This window comes from Myotis nattereri (genome assembly GCF_964212035.1).
Source record: "Myotis nattereri genome assembly, chromosome: X".
Taxonomy (NCBI): domain Eukaryota; kingdom Metazoa; phylum Chordata; class Mammalia; order Chiroptera; family Vespertilionidae; genus Myotis; species Myotis nattereri.
The window spans coordinates 53,964,735-53,981,538 of NC_138078.1; the positions used below are offsets into that span (position 1 = coordinate 53,964,735).

The 16,804-nt window shown below is 40.7% G+C and overlaps 1 protein-coding gene across 6 annotated transcripts in view; it reads right to left on the reverse strand.

Annotated features, from left to right (window-relative positions):
* Positions 1 to 16,804, reverse strand: part of HDAC8 (histone deacetylase 8) — a 439,610-nt gene that overhangs the window by 73,452 nt on the left and 349,354 nt on the right. The gene's annotated exons all lie outside the window — the stretch shown is intronic.

Here is a 16,804-nt window from a genome sequence, read left to right on the forward strand (position 1 = left end):
AGTTTTTTCATCTGAAAAATGGAGATGATGATAACACTATGATTTAAAATGAGATAAAGTTTTGCAAGACACTTAGAATAGTATCTGTCATATAGTAAGTGGTATATAAGAATTTGCTATTACTCCCTCTGTTCCATAATAATAGTAGCAGTTGATGAATGTAATTTGTTCCATAATAATAGTAGCAAAAGAAAATATAGAATGCAACATTACCAAAAAACTAGATTAAATTAAACAATAAATTAAAAATAGTACTCCTAATTTTTATTTTGAGTGTTCAGATAGTTTCTGGATTTTTCAATAATTTCATTACTGCATTTTATTAATTTTATTTTTTTAAATTTTGTTTTATTGCTTAAAGTATCACAAAGAGTATTACATATGTCTCCTTTTTCCCCCGCTTGACATTCCCCCGGCTCCCCCTAACCCCCAGTGTCTTGTGTCCATTGGTTATGCTTATATGCATACATACAAGTCCTTCGGTTGATCTCTTACCCCCCCGCCCAACCCTCTCTGGCTTCCTGCTGAAGTTTGAAAGTCTGTTCAATGCTGCTCTGCCTCTGTATCTATTTTTGTTCATCTAATCTAATAAAAGACAAACAAAAATTGACCGTACCTTCCCTACACCTTAAGCCACACCCACCAGCCAATCAGAGCGACTATATGCAAAGTAACCCAACCAAGATGGCGGCCAGCAGCCATGGAGCTGGAGTGAGCAGGAAGCTTGGTTGCTGTAGTGATGGAGGAAGCCAAGCTTCCAGCCTGCCATGGCTGGGCTGAGCTCCACTGAAGGCAACAAAGTTTCAATTATAGAAGGTAAATAAACCCGATACCTGCTTTCAGCCAGCCGTGGCTATGGAGCTGGAGCAAGCAGGAGGCTTGGATGCTCCAGTGATGGAGGAAGCCAAGCTTCCCACCTGCCGCTGCCAGCTCTGAACTCCATTGAAGGCAACAAAGTTTCAATTATAGAAGGTAAATGAATCCCAGGATAAAAAATTAAAAAAAGGAGAGACTGGGAGCTTCCGTTGCCCGGGGGCTTGGCCAGCCTGAAAACGGCCCTCAGCCCCTCACCAACACTGGCCAGGTAACCCAGTGGGGAACCCCCACCCTAAAGGGGGTGTGGCCAGCCTGAAAATAGCCATTAGCCCCTCACCCAGGCTTGCCAAACCTCCAAGGGGTGAGGGTCCTGACTGGGGGGGAGGGCTTGAACAGCCTGCAAACAGCCATCAGCCCCTCACCCAGGCTGGCCAGGCACCCCAGTGGGGACCCCCACCCTGATCTGGGACACCCTTCAGGACAAACCAGCCGGCCCCCACCCATGCACCAGGCCTCTATCCTATATAATAAAAGGGTAATATGCAAACTGACCCTAACAGCAGAGCGACTGGGAATGACTGGTCACTATGACACACAATGACCACCAGGGGGCAGACGCTCAATGCAGGAGCTGCCCATTGGTGGTCAGTGCGCTCCCACAGGGGGTGCTCTGCTCAGCCACAAGCCAGGCTGCCAGCTGCCAGTACAGCAGTAGTGGTGGGAGCCTCTCCCGCCTCCTCAGCAGCACTGAGGATGTCAGACTGCAGCTAAGGCCTGCTCCCCGCTGGCAAGTGGACATCCCCCAAGGGCTCCCAGGCTGCCAGAGGGATGTATGACAGCCAGCTTAGGCCAAATCCCCCGGGGAGCGGGCCTAAGCCAGCAGGTGGTCATCCCCTGAGGGGTCCCAGACTGTGAGAGGGCACAGGCCGGGCTGAGGGAACCCCCACCACCGACTGCACAAATTTTTGTGCACCAGGCCTTTAGTCAGTTTATAATGGTCTTTATTATCCACAGATGAGTAAGATCATGTGGTATTGTTCTTTCATTGACTGGCTTATTTCACTTAGCATAATGCTCTCCAGTTCCATCCATGCTGTTGCAAATGGTAAGGATTCCTTCTTTTTCACAGCAGCATAGTATTCCATTGTGTAGATGTACCACAGTTTTCTAATCCATTCATGTGCTGATGGGCACTTAGGCTGTTTCTAAATCTTAGCTATGGTAAATTGTGTGGCTATGAACATAGGGACGCATATATCCTTTCTGAGTGGTGTTTCTGGTTTCTTGGGATATATTCCTAGCAGTGGGCTCACTGGGTCAAATGGGAGTTCCATTTTTAACTTTTTGAGAAAACTCCATACTGTCTTCCATAGTTGCTGCACCAGTCTGCATTCCCACCAGCAGGGCACCAGTGTTCCCTTTTCTCCGCATCCTCTCCAGCACTTGCCGTTTGTTGATTTGTTGATGATAGCCATTCTGACAGCTGGGAGATGATACCTCATTGTTATTTTGATAAGCATCTCTCGGATGATTAGTGACTTTGAGCATGTTTTCATATGTCTCTTCGCTTTCTGAATGTCCTCTTTTGAAAAGTGTCTATTTAGGTCCTTTGCCCTTTTATTTATTTATTTTTTTTGAATGCATATTTTATTGAATTTTTTTGGATTAGTTAAATCTTTATTTTTCAGAGTATTACATTTGTTCCTCTTTTTTCCCCCCCCATAACTCCCCTCAACCCAGATCCCACCCCACCCTCCTCCCTCACTCCCCACCCACTGTCCTCATGCATAGGTGCACAATTTGTCCAGTCTCTTCCCGCATCCCTCTCACTCCTTTCCCCCCCAAGAATAGTCAGTCCACTCCCCTTCTATGCCCCTGATTCTATTATAATCACCAGTTCATTCTGTTAATCAGATTATTCTTGATTTTCAGATTCACTTGTTGATAGATGTGTATTTGTTGTTCATAATTTGTATCTTTACCTTTTTCTTCTTCTTCCCCTTTTTTTTGATTAATTCTTTATTGTTCAGATTATTACAGTTGTTCCTCTTTTTCCCCCCCATAACTCCCCTCCACCCAGTTCCCACCCCACCCTCCTCCCTCACTCCCCACCCACTGTCCTCATTCATTGGTGCACGATTGTTGTCCAGTCTCTTCCCACATCCCCCTCACCCCTTTCCCCCCACAAGATAGACAGTCCACTCCCTTTCTATGCCCCTGATTCTATTATAATCACCAGTTCATTCTGTTCATCAGATTATTCACTTGTTGATAGATGTGTATTTGTTGTTCATAATTTGTATCTTTACCTTTTTCTTCCTCCTCCTCTTCTTAAAGGATACCTTTCAGCATTTCATATGATACTGGTTTGGTGGTAATGAACTGCTGGGGTCCAACCCCAGCAGGTGCAGGGATCCCCAAAGGTGTGGACGGATTCGGCAAAGAAGGAATGACACAGACAGCGTTCAGTTGATCAGCAGCCTAGCCAGGACCTCTAGCCAAGTTCTGGTCAGGATCTCCAGCGAAGTTCTGTTGCCAAGTTCTGTTGCCATGTTCTCTCACTAGGTTCTCCAGCCAGGTTCTCCAGCCAGGTTCGGTTGCCAGGTTGTGTGGCCTGATTCTGTGACCAGGTTCTATCCAGGTTCTTTTGCCATGTTCTCTCGCTAGGTTCTCCAGCCAGGTTCTGTCCAGGTTCTCCAGCCAGGTTCAGTCACCAGGTTCTAGTCAGGTTCTCTTGCCATGTTCTATCCAGGTTCTGTCTCTAGGTTCTGTGGCCAGTTTCTGTCCAGGATCTTTTGCCATGTTCTCTCCAGCGAAGTTCTTCTGTCTCTAGGTTCTGTGTAGGTTCTGTGTCTAGGTTCTGTGTCCCTTTGCCCATTTTTTGATTGGAATGTTTATCTTCCTTTTGTTAAGTTGTGTGAGTTCCCTATAAATGTTGGAGATTAAACACTTATCGGTGATATCATTGGCAACTATGCTATCCCATGCAGTGGGCTTTCTTGTTGTTTTGTTGATGGTTTCTTTTGCTGTGCACAAGCTTTTTATTTTGATGTAGTCACATTTGTTTATTTTCTCTTTAGTTTCCAATGCCCTAGGAGCTGACTCAGTGAAGAAATTGCTTCGGTATATGTCTGAGACTTTGTTGCCTTTGGATTCCTCTAGTATTTTTATGGTTTCCCATCTTACATTTAAGTCCTTTATCCATTTTGAGTTTATTTTTGTGTATGGTGTAAGGTGGTGGTCTAGTTTCATTTTTCTGCATGTATCTGTCCAATTATCCCAACACCATTTATTGAAGAGACTGTCTAGACTCCATTGTATGTTTTTGCCTCCTTTGTCAAATATTAATTGAGCAGATTGGTTTGGGTCGATTTCTGGGCTCTCTATTCTATTCCATTGATCTACATGTCTGTTCTTGTGCCAGTACCAGGCAGTTTTGAGAACAGTGGCTTTGTAATACATCTTGATATCTGGTATTCAGATCCAACCTACTTTGTTCTTCTTTCTCAGGATTGCTACAGCTATTCGGAGTCTTTTTTTTTTTTATTTCAGATAAATTTATGGAGAGTTCGTTCTAGGTCTGTGAAATATGCCATTGGTATTTTAATGGAAAGTGCGTTGAATTTATAGATTGCTTTGGGTAGTATGGACATTTTAATGATGTTGATTCTACCAATCCAAGAACATGGTATGTTCTTCCATCTGTTTATGTCTTCCTCAATCTTTTTTTTCAACATCCCATAGTTTTCTGAGTAGAGGTCTTTTACCTCTTTAGTTAAGTTTATTCCTAGGTAGCTTAATTTTTTTGGTGCGATGGTAAATGGGATTGCTTTTGTAGTCTCTCTTTCTGTAAGTTCAGTACTGGCGTATAGAAATGCCATAGATTTCTTCGTGTTAATTTTGTATCCTGCTACATTGCCAAATTTATTTATCAAGTCTAATAGTTTTTTGATGGAGTGTTTAGGATTTTTTATGTACAATATAATGTAATCGGCAAATAAGGACAGTTTTACTTCTTCTTTTCCAATTTCGATGCCTTTTATTTCTTCCTCTTGTCTGATCACAATAGCTAATACTTCCAGTACTATGTTGAACAGGAGTAGTGAGAGTGGGCATCCCTGTCTTGTTCCTGTTCTTAGGGGAAATGGTTTTAGTTTTTGTCCACTGAGTATGATGTTGGATGTGGGTTTGCCATATATGGAATTTATTATGTTGAGGTATGATCCTTCTTTTTTCCACCGTGCTGAGAGTTTCTATCAAAAATGGGTGTTGGATTTTGTCAAATGCTTTTTCTGCATCAACTGATATGACTATGTGGTTTTTTCCTCTCAATTTGTTTATGTGATGTATCACGTTTATTGATTTGAGGATATTGTACCATCCTTGCATCCCTGGGATATATCTTACTTGGTCATGGTGCATGACAGTGATGGTGAACCTTTTGAGCTCGGCGTGTCAGCATTTTGAAAAACCCTAACTTAACTCTGGTGCCGTGTCACATATAGATATATTTGATATTTGCAACCATAGTAAAACAAAGACTTATATTTTTGATATTTATTTTATATATTTAAGTACCATTTAAAAAGAAAAATCAACCAAAAAAATGAGTTTGCGTGTCACCTCTGACACGCATGTCATAGGTTCGCCATCACTGGTGTATGATCTTTCTGATGTACTGCTGGATCCGATTTGCTAAGATTGTGTTGAGAATTTTGAAATCTATGTTCATGAAGGATATTGGCCTGTAATGCTCTTTCATTGTATTGTCTTTATCTGGTTTTGGTATTATGGTAAAGCTGGTTTCATAGAATAAGCTTGGAAGTGTTCCTCCTTCTTGAATTTTTTGGAATAATCTGAGGATGATAGGTTTTAGTTCTTCCTTGAATGTTTGGTAAAACTCCCCTGTGAAGCCGCCTGGCCCTGGGCTTTTGTTTGCTGGAAGCTTTTTGATGACTGCCTCAATTTCTTCCATAGTTATTGGCCTGTTGAGATTTTTAGATTCTTCCTGATTGAGTTTTGGAAGGTTGTATTTTTTAGGAATATGTCCATTTCCTCCAGGTTGTCTAGTTTGTTGGAGTAGAGTTGTTCATAGTGTTTTTTAACAATTCTTTGTGTTTCTGTGGGGTCTGTTGTTATTTCTCCTCTTTCATTTCTGATTTTGTTTACTTGGGTCCTCTCTCTTTGCTTCTGTGTGAGCCTGGCTAGAGGTTCATCAATCTTGTTTATCCTTTCAAAGAACCAGCTCTTTGTTTCATTGATTTTATATATTGTTTTTCGTTTTTGTTTTTTTCATTTATTTCTGCTCTAATCTTTAGTATCTCCTTCCTACGGCTCAATCTGGGTTTTCTTGTTGCTCTCTTTCTAATTCTTTGCGATGTAGAGTTAGATGATTTACTACAATTTTTTTTCTTTTTCTTTTCTTTTTTTTTTTTGAGGTAGGCCTGTAGAGCTATAAACTTCCCATCAGAACTGCTTTCATTGTGTCCCATAGGTTTTGGATTGTTGTGTTTTCATTGTCATTAGTTTCCAGGATGTTTTTAATTTCTTCTTTGATCTCACTGGTAACCCAATCAATATTTAATAACATGTCATTTAGCTTCCAAGTGTTTGAGTATTTTGGGTAGTTTTTACTGTAGTTTATTTCTACTATTATGCCACTGTGGTCTGAGAAGATGCTTGGTATGATTTCAATCTTCTTGAATTTGGGAAGACTTTTCCTGTGACCCAGTATGTGGTCTATTTTTGAAAAAGTCCCATGTGCACTTGAGAAGAACGTATATTCCGTGGCTTTGGGATGAAATGTTCTGAAGATGTCAAATAAGTCCATCTGATCTAGTGAGTCATTTAAGATTGCTGTTTCTTTGCTGATTCTTTGTCTAGAGGATTTATCCAGTGATGTCAGTGGTGTATTAAAGTCCCCTACTATGATAGTATTGTTTTCGATCTCTCCCTTGTTAACTTCCAGGAGATTTTTTTTTTTTATGTATTTGGGTGCTCCTGCATTGGGTGCATATATGTTTATGAGGTTATATCCTCTTGTTGTATAGATCCCTTTAGTATTATGAAGTGGCCTTCCTTATCTCTTGTTTTGGCCTTCACTTTGAGGTCTATTTTGTCCGATACAAGTATTGCTACCCCAGCTTTTTTTTCATTTCCATTTGCCTGAAAGATATTTTTCCATCCCTTCACTTTCAGTCTGTGTGAGTCCCTTATTCTGAGGTGGGTCTCTTGTAGACCACAAATATATGGGGCATGTTTTTTTATCCATTCAGCCACTTGATGTCTTTTGATTGGAGCATTTAGTCCATTTATGTTTAGCGTTATTACTGAAAGGAACTTTTTGTAGGCATTTTTACTTTTTGTGCCTGTTTTCTTAGCTTTTTATTTCTTCTTTTTATACCAGTCCCTTTAGCATTTCCTGCATTGCTGGTTTGGTGGTGATAAACTCCCTTAGCCTTTTTTTTTTTTTTTTCTGTGAAGCTTCTTATTTCCTCTTCAATTTTGAATGATAGCCTTGCTGGATAGAATATTCTTGGATTCAGTCCCTTGCTTTGCATCACTTTGTAAATTTCTGCCCATTCTTTTCTGGCCTGATGTGTTTCTTTTGAGAAATCATTTGATAATCTATTGGGAGATCCCTTATATATAACTTTCCATTTCTTTCTTGTAGCCTTTAAGATTCTCTCTTTGTCCTGAACACTTGCCATGGTAATTATGATGTGTCTCGGTGTGGTTCTTTTCGGGTTCATCTTGTTTGGGACTCTTTGGGCTTGTGTGACTTTTTTCTTCCCCACCTCAGGGAAGTTTTCTGATATTATTTCTTCAAATAGGTTTTCTAACCCTTGTTCCTCTTCCTGTTGTTCTGGTACCCCTATTATTCATATGTTGCTTCATTTCATGTTGTCCCATAGCTCCCTTAGGCTCTCCTCCTCTCTTTTAATTTTTTTCTCCAATTGCTGTTCAGTTTGGGTGTGTTTTGCTTCCCTGTCTTTTAATTCACTAATTCGGTCTTCCGCTTCTCCTAGTCTACTGTTGAAACTTTCCATGGTGTTTTTTATTGCAGCTATATCACTCTTCATTTCTTCTTGATTCTTACATAAGTTATTGATTTTCTCCATCCATTTCTTCTTGATTCTTACATAAGTTGTTGATTTTTTCCTCCATCTGGTTTATGCACTCTAGGACCTTTATTCTGAATTCTTTTGCATACCTCTGTTTCACTTATCCCCCCCGCCCCCCCGTTTTCACCTTTTCTTTCCTTTGGGAGTTTCTTTGTCTACCCATTTTTGGTCTCACCCACTGATCTAGATGTCGAGTCATGCAGGGGCTGCTCCTTGGGTGGCAGTGGTTCCTCGGGCTGCAGTTGTTCCTCAAGTGGTCGTGGTAGTGGCTGCTCCTCAGTTGGCAGCGGCTCCTCTGGTGGGTGCTGTTAGCAGCAGTGGTGTCTCCTCTGGCTGTTAGGTGAGGCTGCTCGCACAGCTGCTGTTCCTTGGACAGGGGTGGCCTGATCATGGGGCTGCTGCTCTTCAGGTGGGGGCCGGCTGAGCGTGGCTGCTGCTCCTTGGACAGGAGCCGGCTGTTCATATGGCTTCTGCTCCTCGGATGGGCATGGACTGCTCACGTGGCTACTACTCCTTGCATCGGCATGGGCTGCTCATGAGGCTGCTGCTCTTTGGACAGAGGCAGGTTGCTTACAGGGCTACTGCTCCTCGTTCGGGTGCAGGCTGCTCACGCAGCTGCTGCTGCTCAGATGGGGGACGGGCTGCTTGTGTGGCTGCTGCTCCTCGGGTGGGAGTGAGCTGCACATGCGGCTGCTGCTCCTCAGGTGGGTGCGGGATGCTCACCCAGCTGCTGCTCGGTGGACAGGTGTAGACTGCATGTGTCTGCTGCTCCTTGGACCAGTTTGAGCAGTGCAGGGCTGCCGCTCCTCAGATGTGGTTGGTCTGTCTGCTTGTGTGGCTGCTGTTACTGCATTTTAAACTTGTATGTAGGATCCCTTGGTTGCCAAGCTTTGCTTTCCCTATATGCGTGAGCTTAAAATTATTGGAGCCATCATTCTTCATTGCTTTCAGCATAACTTGTTGAAGTGACAGAAATGTATTATCCAGTATTTCGGGAGAAATATTATCAAAGCCTAATATGGTGCCTCTTCTACTAAGAGGAATATGTCTAAGTTTTTCAAGTTTTTCTCCATAATCTTTGCATTTACGTCCACAGTTTTGTTTTTTCAAAGAATCGACATTAGCATAAGATTCTCTTTTTCAATTATTTTCGGAAGCATGTTTCCAAATTCTTGATATGGTCATTCTGTTGCACTTAAATTGTTTTGCAGCTAATGTAATTGCACCTTTCTGCAACTTTTCCTTTTGTCTTTTGATGCATCAAGAACTGGGCAATTGCAACTCGATCTTTGCTTGAAAACTCTCTTTTTTTCATCTTACTTTTACAATGGATTGTTATTCAACTGAAATAAAACAATTGATTTCGATCAGTGGATGAAATTAGAAAAATAGTTATAATTCATAATAATTAGATTAACCTAAAAATTGAAAGATGTGTCAAAACAAATGACAGATGTCTTGAAACATTGATTTTGATTGAAGGCTTCGCAATTTTGCGCTATAACATAACTTACAGCTGCATTTGTCAATAATTCCCGTTTAAATATTCACTTGCTACTATTATTATGGGTCAGAGGGAGTATTATTTATTACTGTGAGCCAGTGACTGTTCTAAATGTTTTACTTATTCATTCATGTACATTGAGCCCAAGCCAATTCTAGTTCCTGGGGAAATATTCCTTTCATGGAGCTTATACAGGGTGAGGCAAAAGTAGATTTACAGTTATTAATACACAAAACACAGAGTTTATCATTGTACTAGAGGCCCAGTACACGAAATTCATGCATGGAGGGGGGGTTCCCTCAGCCCAGCCTGCACCCTCTCCAACTGGGGACCCCTTGGGGGATGTCCGACTGCCAGTTTAGGCCTGATCCCTGTGGACATCCCTCTCGCAATCTGGGACCGCTGTTCCTAACTGCTCACCTACCTGCCTGATCACCCCTATTTGCCTCTGTTTGCCAGTCTGATCACCCCTAACTGCCCTCCCCTGCCGGCCTGGTTGCCCCAACTGCCCTCCCCTACTGGCCTGATCTTGCCACCAATGGCCCTCCCCTGCTGGCCTGATCTGGCCTCCAACTGCCCTCCCCTGCCGGCCTGATCTTGCCCCCAACGGCCCTCCCCTGAAGGCCTGATCTTGCCCCCAATTTCTTTCCTCTGCTGGCTAATTTGGTTCTGATTGGTTGGTTTCAATGCCAGTCAGCATCAAAAGCTCTGCCTGCTAGGCAGCCATTGGCTCCCCACAGCATCCAGATTTGGTTCTGACTGGGCAGTTTCTATGCCAGTCAGCATCAGAAGCTCTGCCTCCTAGGCAGCCATTGGATCCCTACAGCACCCACATTTGGTTCTGATTGGTTGGTGTCTATGCCAGTCAGCATCAGAAGCTCTGCCTCCTAGGCAGTCATTGGTTCTTCACAGCATCCACATTTGGTTCTGATTGGTTGGTTCCTATGCCAATCAACGTCAAAAGCTCTGCCTCCTAGGCAGCCATTGGTTCTTCATAGCAGCCACATTTGGTTCTGATTGGTCAGTTCTTATGCCAGTCAGCGTCAAAAGCTCTACCTCCTAGACAGCCATTGGTTCTTCACAGCACCCAGATTTGGTTCTGATTGGTCAGTTCTTATGCCAGTCAGCATCTCCAGGCCTATCTGTGGGTCTGATCAGAGAGGTGGGGCTGAACAGCAGACCCTCCGGCCAGGAGAGAAAGAAAGGCCCAGCTGCTGGTGAAGCTTAGAAAGAAAGAGGGAGAGAAAGAGAAAGGCAAGTACTGATCAACAGCTGCCACTGAGGCTGTGGATCAGACCCTGCCTCTCTCTCTGGGTCTCAGCCCCCTGGACAGTCAGTGCTGGATCGCCAGGCTGCAGTGGGGCAGTCAGTGCTGGGTCGCCACAGCAACCCAGTGTTGACTGAAAAACTTCCGGGTTGGTCAACCTTCGGTTGTGATCGGCCCTGGCATTTTATATATTAGGATTATTATTTTTAGTTATTGTACATGAACAAGTGTAAACCTACTTTTTTTCCACCCTGTATTTGACCTAACTTTATCCTCACACAATAAAAGGGAGGCACTGTACATATCTTCATTATATAAAGAAGAAAAGTGAGGTTTAAAGCTGTTAAATAATTTATCCAAGGTCACAAAGCTCAGAAGTGGAAAATTAGAATTCTATGTCTGGACCATGACTCCAAAAGCCATTGGTTTAGACCAGGGACTGGTGAAAGAGTGATACATGTAGTTTTTTTGTGTCTGCCTTCTTTCAGTGAGCATGTTTTCAAGGTTCATCCATGCTGTAGCATGTATCAGTACTTTATTCCTTTTAATGGCTGAATGATATTCTATTTATGGATACACAACTTTTCATTTATCCACACATCAGTTGGTGAACATGTGGGTTGTTTCTACTTTTGGGCTATGATGAATAATGCTGCTATAAAATTTTGCATACAAGTTTTTATGTGAACATATGAGGTTATACACCTAGGAGTGGAATTTCTGGGTCATGTGGTAATTCTATGTTTAACTTTTTTGTTTGTTTTTAAATTTTATTTTATTGTTTAAAGTATTTTTGAAGAACTGCCAGACTGCTTTCAAAGAGGCTGTACCTTTTGACATTCCCACCAGCAATATATGAGGTTCTAATTTCTCCACATCCTTGACAACACTTGCTGTTGTCTATCTTTTTTATTACAGCCATTCTAGTGAGAGTGAAGCTATATTTCATAGTGTTTCTGATTTGCATTCCCCTAATGCAGTGATAGTGAACCTTTTGAGCTCGGCGTGTCAGCATTTTGAAAAACCCTAACTTAACTCTGGTGCCGTGTCACATATAGAAATTTTTTGATATTTGCAACCATAGTAAAACAAAGATTTATATTTTTGATATTTATTTTATATATTTAAATGCCATTTAACAAAGAAAAATCAACCAAAAAAATGAGTTCGCGTGTCACCTCTGACATGTGTGTCATAGGTTCGCCATCACTGCCCTAATGACTAGTTGAACATTTCCTCATTTGCTCATTGGTCATTTATATATCTCTTTGAAGAAATATTAATTCACATTCTTTCACTCATTTTAAAATTGGGTTATTTTTTATTATTATTAAATTGCAAGTGTTTTAAAATATATTCTGAATATAAGTCCCTTATCAGATGTATGATTTTCAAATATTTTCTCCCATTCTGTTGGTTGTCTTTTCACTTTCTTGTTAGTGTTCTTTTAAGCACAAAGGTATTTAATTATGATGAAGTCCAATTTATGTATTTTTTGTGGTAAGAGCATTATCTGTTTTTTCTTTGGTAGCTTGGGTATTTGGTGTCATATCAAAGAAATGAATAAAATGTTATGAAGATTTACAGCAATATTTCTTCTAAGAGTATTATAGTTTTAGCTCTTACATTTTGGTCTTGGATCCATTTTGAGTTCATGTTTATATATGGTGTGAGGCAAGGGTCCAACTTCATTCTTTTGCATGTAGACATATCCAATTGTCCTAGCAGTATTTGTTGAAAAGATTATTCATTTCCCATTGAATAGTTTTGGCACTCCTATAAAAAGTCAATTGGGATGTGAGGGCTGCAACATCTGCCACCCCAACGATCACCAGGGTTGATTTGGCTGATCTGGCTGGCTAGGCGGGTATATACCTCCTTCCTCATCAATCCATGTGCCCAGTACCATTGTCTACCAGGGGTCCTCAAACTACAGCCCTCGGGCCACATGCGGCCCGCCGAAAACATTTATCCGGCCCACCGGGTGTTTTTGCCGCCACTGTGTGCATAGGAATTTTTCATAGTTTTTTTTTAAACTATAGTCCAGCCCTCCAATGGTCTGAGGGACAGTGAACTGGCCCCCTGTTTAAAAAGTTTGAGGACCCCTGGTCTAGACTATTGTAGCTTTAGAGTAAGTCTTGAAATCAGGAAGTGTGGATCCTCTAACTTTGTTCTTCCTCAAGATTGTTTTGGATATTCTGGGTCCCCTGCATTTCCATATGAATTTTAGGATCAGTTTGTCAATTTCTTTTAAAAAAAGGAAAAACTAGCTGGTATTTGGATAGGGATTATGATGAATTGATAGATCAATTTTGGGAGGATGGTCATCTTAAGAATATTAAATCTTCCAATCTGTGAACACAGATGTCTTCCCATACATATAGGCCTTCCTTTATTTCTTTCAACAATATCCTGGTATTTTCAGAGTACAAGTCTTACACTCCTTTTGTGAAATATATTTATAAGTATTTAATTCTTTTTGATGCTACAGTAGTAAGAATTTTCTGAATTACCTTTTGGATTGTTCATTGCTACTGTATGAAAATATCGTTGATTTCTAAATATTGATCTTGTCTTTAGCAAATATTCTGAATTCATTTTTTTAAAAAAGACAATTTTTTAGAGCAGTTTTTTGTTCACAGTAAAATTAAGAACAAGGTATAGAGATTTCCCATAAACCAACTGCATACACACATGCATAACTTCTCTCATTATCATCATCACCTACCAGAATGGTACATTTGTTACAACTGATGAACCTGCATTGACATCAATTATCACTCATTGTCCATAATTTATTCTAGGATTCACATTTGGTGTACATTCTATAGGTCTGGACACATAATGACATATGACATATATTCATCATTATGGTATCATATACAGTATTTTCATTGCCCTAAATATCTCTATTCTCTTCCCATCAAACTCTTCTCCCATCCTCAATCCCTGATCTTTTTATTGTTTCCATAGTTTTTCCTTTTCCAAAATGTCATAGAGTTGGAACTGTATAATATGTAGCCTTTCAAACTGCTTCTTTCACTTAGTAATATAAATTTAAAATTTCTTCAAGTCTTTTCATGGTTTGACAGCTCATTTCCTTTTAGTGCTAACTAATATTCTATTGTCTGGATGTACCACAGTTTGTTTTTTTGTTTACCTAGTAAAGGACATCTTGGTTGCTTCCAAGTTTTGGCAATTCTGAATAAAGCTGCTCTAAATATCCGTGTATAAGTTTTTTTAAAAATATATTTTATTGATTTTTTACAGAGAGGAAGGGAGAGAGATAGAGAGTTAGAAACATCGATGAGAGAGAAACATCGATCAGCTGCCTCCTGCACATCTCCTACTGGGGATATGCCCGCAACCCAGGTACATGCCCTTGACTGGAATCGAACCTGGGACCTTTTCAGTCCGCAGGCCGACGCTCTATCCACTGAGCCAAACCAGTTTCGGCCCGTGTATAAGTTTTTATGTAGACATAAGTTTTCAACTCCTTTGGGTAAATACCAAGGAATATTTGCTGGATCATATGGTAAGAGTATGTTTAATTCTGTAAGAAACTGCCAAACTGTCAATGTGGTTGTACCATTTTACATTTTCATCAGCAATGAGTGAGAATTCCTGTTGCTCCACATCCATGTTACAATTTGGTGTTGTCAGTGTTTTGGATTTTGGCTATATGAACAAACTTTTTTGTGTACACCTTAGCATTTTCTCTCTATATAAAATCATATAATCTGCAAATAGCCACAGCTTTACTTTTTCCTTTCCCATCTGGAAAGGAAATTCCTTTTATTTCCTTTTCTCAAATTGCCCTGGCTAGAATCTCTAGCGCAATGTTGAGCAGAAAAGCCAAAAGTGGACATCCTTGTCTTGTTTCTGATCTCAGGAGGAAAGCTTTCAGTCTTTCACCTTTTAGTATGATATTACATGTAGATTTCTGATGGATGCCTTTTATCAGGTTGAAGAAGCTCCCCTGTATTCCTAACTTGTGTGTTTTTATGATAAAAGAGTATAGGATTTTGTCAAATGGTTTTTCTGTGTCTATTAAGATTATGTTTTTGTTTTTGATTCTATTTATTGGTGTACTAATTGCTTTTCAGATGCTACAATGACGTTGCATTCCTGGAATAAATTCTACCTGGTCATGGTGTATGATACTTTTTATATGTTGTTTGCTTTGGTTTGATAGAATTTTTTGAGAATTTTTGCATCCATATTCAAAAGAGATATTGGTCTGTAATTTTTGTGTGTGATATTTTTGTCTAGTTTTGGTATCAGGGTATTTCTGGTTTCATGAAAGAGTAGTGTTAAGTCTCTAAATGTTTCGTAGAATTAACCAGTGAAACCATAAGTACCTTGGGTTTTCTTTGTGGGATTTTGAAAATAAAATTACTAATTCAGTCTCTTTTACTTGTTATAGGTTTATTTAGGTTTTCTATTTTTTTTCTTGAGTTACTTTCTATAGTGTGTGTCTTTCTAGGAATATGTCCATTACATCAAGCTTATGTTATTTATTGACATACAGTGGTCCATAATATTTGCTTTTTCTCCTTTTTATTTCTGTAAGATTAATAATAATATTCCCCACTTTCATTTCTGGTTTTAACACTTTAAATCTTCTCCCCGCCCCGTCCCATCCCTTGGTCAGTCTATCTAAAGGCTTGTCAATTTTGTTGCTCTTTTCAAAGAATCAACTTTTGGTTTTATTGGTCTTCATTGTTTTTTTTATTCTCTACTTATTTTTTGCTCTAATTCAGTGGTTCTCAACCTTCTGGCCCTTTAAATACAGTTCCTCATGTTGTGACCCAACCATAAAATTATTTTCATTGCTACTTCATAACTGTAATGTTGCTGTTATGAATCGTAATGTAAATATCTGATATGCAGGATGGTCTTAGGTGACCCCTGTGAAAGGGTTGTTCGACCGCCAAAGGGGTTGTGAGCCATAGGTTGAGAATCGCTGCTCTAATTCTTATCATGGGTATACTTTGTTTTTGCATTTTACTTCATTGTGCTTCATGGATATTGCTTTTTTTTTTTTTAAAACAAATTAAAGTTTTGTGGCTCCATGCTATTTTTCCAACAGCATTTGCTCATTTTGTGTCTCTGTGTTACATTTTGGGAATTCTCACAATGTTTCAAACTTTTTCATTATTATTATATTTGTTATGGTGATCTATGTATGATAAGTTACCTTTTTCAAAAGAGATTTTTAAAATTGATTTTAGAGAGAGTGAGGGAGAGAGAAACATTGATGTGAGAGAGAAGCATCAATTGCTTGCCTCCCCCATGCACCCCAGGTCACGCCCAACCAGGGATCAAACCTGTACCTGGGTATGTGCCCTGATGAGATTCAAACCCACCACTTCTTGGTGTACAGAACAGTACTCAAACCAACTGAGCCACACTGGCTAGGGCTATGATAAGTTATCTTGAATGTTACTATTGTAATTGTTTCAGGCACCATGAACTATATTCATATAAGATAACAAATTTAATTGAAAATGTGTGTGTTCTGACTGCTCCACCAAACAGCCATTACCTCATCTCTCTTCCTCTTGTCCCTATTCCTTGATACACAAAAATATTGAAATTAGGCAAATTAATAACCCTAATGGCCTCTAATGTTCAAGAGAAAGGAAGAATTGCATGTTTCTCATCCTATATAATAAAAGCCTAATATGCTAAGTGTCCTGTTGACATGCACTTACCACCAGGGGGCAGACAACCAGTTTCTATAATGTGCACTGACCACCAGAGGGGCAGACGCTCCGACAGGTAGGTTAGCTTGCTGCTGGGGTCAGGCAGATCAGGACTGAGTGAGATGGGTCAGATACACCCTGGGGCCCTCCCATGGTCCCTCCCCGGGCCCTGATCCTGGCCCCGGCTGGCCAACCTCCTGCGTCCCTCCCTGGCCCTGATCATGCACTGGTGGGGCTCTTTGGCATGGCCTGCACCCTCTCACAATCTTGGACCCCTTGGGGGATATCAGAGAGTCAGTTTTGGCATGATCCTACACGGGGAGCGGTGCTCAGCCAGAAGCTGGGATTATGGCTGGTGAGCGCAGTGGTGGTGGCAGGAGTCTCT